The sequence below is a fragment of the Physeter macrocephalus genome, chromosome 4 (assembly GCF_002837175.3).
Source record: "Physeter macrocephalus isolate SW-GA chromosome 4, ASM283717v5, whole genome shotgun sequence".
In the NCBI taxonomy this organism is placed as follows: domain Eukaryota; kingdom Metazoa; phylum Chordata; class Mammalia; order Artiodactyla; family Physeteridae; genus Physeter; species Physeter macrocephalus.
Genome location: NC_041217.1, coordinates 24,336,242 through 24,337,952, shown reverse-complemented (window position 1 = coordinate 24,337,952; position 1,711 = coordinate 24,336,242). Strand labels below are relative to the sequence as shown.

The 1,711-nt window shown below is 47.6% G+C and overlaps 1 pseudogene; it reads left to right on the top strand.

Moving 5' to 3' along the window:
- The first annotated feature begins 366 nt into the window (after nucleotides 1-366).
- LOC112066697 (cytochrome c oxidase subunit NDUFA4-like) lies at nucleotides 367-667 on the top strand (annotated as a pseudogene).
- The last annotated feature ends 1,044 nt before the right edge of the window (nucleotides 668-1,711 follow it).

The window sequence follows — 1,711 nt, the reverse complement described above, 5'->3', positions numbered from 1 at the left end:
GCCTGTTTCCCTGTCTGGATCTTCTCTCTCTGCTTCCTGGGTTCTCCTTTCTCCTCTCCTTTGGCTTGTCTTTGACATTTGTCCCCTCCTTTGACGTTCTTCCAGTGATATCCAGCAGACTGGTATCCTCCATGATCAGGCCCTCAATCTGACACAACCCTCAATCAGGTTGTATCTTCAACTCCAACCTCTGTTTCTCCACCTGCCTGCTAGACCTTTCTCTCTGGGTGTTGCACGGGTGCCTCACACTCCATGCTAGATGGCATCTCTCCTCTGCATAACCCAGCACTTCTCTTAAGCCACTTAAATTCTGCCTTATACTCTTTCATTCAACAAAATTATTTACTCGAGGCCTGTGTCACAACCATGCTCCGCCAGATCATTGGTCAGGCCAAGAATCATCCTAGCTTGATCCCCCTCTTCGTATTTATTGGAGCAGGAGGTACGGGAGAAGCACTGTATGTCTGGTGCCTGGCATTGTTCAATCCAGATGTCAGTTGGGACGGAAAGAATAACCCAGAACCCTGGAACAAAGTGGGTCCCAATGATTAATACAAGTTCTACCCAGTGAATGTAGATTACAGCAAAGTGAAGAAAGAAGGTGCAGACTTCTAAATGAAATGTTTCACCATAAAGCTGCTTAGAATGAAGGTCTTCCAGAAGCCATCTGCACAATTTTGCACTTGACCAGGAAATAGTTCCCCTCTCAATGCGTGATCATGTTGGTGTATTGTGTTGGGGTTTACACTGATTAATAAATAATCTGAAACTTAAAAAAAAAAAGTTACTGAGAATCTGCTGCTGTTTGAAGTACTAAAGACATGTTAGAAAAGAAAACAAAGTCCCTTTTCTCCAAGAGCTTCCCTTCTAGGGAGAGAGCCAGGTGGTCAACCATGAACCTGCAGTACAGCCGGTGGTGATGAGTTCCTTAAAACAACTAGAGCAGGGTAAAGGGATCAAAAGTGACAGCGGGATGTGCTGGTTATTCTCTGCTTACTGGCCCTCCCTCCCATACAATTCACCCATCGTGCTCCCTCTCAGCCCTGTTCCAGGCCCCAGGGACTGGCCTACAAGGCTTCTTTCACCCAAGCTCCCCCAAGGGCACCTCTGCCTTCCTATTGGCTTAGGCAGAAAGAGGAGATGAGAGAGTGGGGGGCAGTGCTGTGGTAGTAAATGTTTATCAGCCAGCTCTCCAAGGAAAAGCAACCTGATTTGTAGCATTTGCCCATTTCTGTGGTGTAAACACTCCACCTTGAGAGATTTCAAACAGCCATCTTGATGTCAGAGTTGGAAAGAGATCCTTACCGTGGGCCCTGATGAACCAGTATAAGCCAATTTCAACACACCATTGGTGGGAGGAGAGGGAAGTCTGGGAATGTCTTCTCAGCTTTCTCTTGTCCTTGGTCCTGGCAGGGGCTGCATTCCTTCAGGACTGCAGCTCTAGACAACAGTGCCTCTTAGGCCACTCCAGCTCTAACGAGATGCTGATACTCCCATTCCCTCCTCCTACCTCTTCAGGCCTCGGATTGGGAACAGCTTCTCAGTGAAGCTGGTCCCTGGGTGCCTCACTATCCCTAGTTTCCTTTCCCTACTCCCAGCTCTTCATTAATGTTCTTTAAAATCCTTGTGGAATGTACCTTCTGTTTCCCGTGGGACCCAGACTCAAACAGGAGGGTTGTCTTTTTTTGTAGAGTGCACAGGAAGGCCTTTC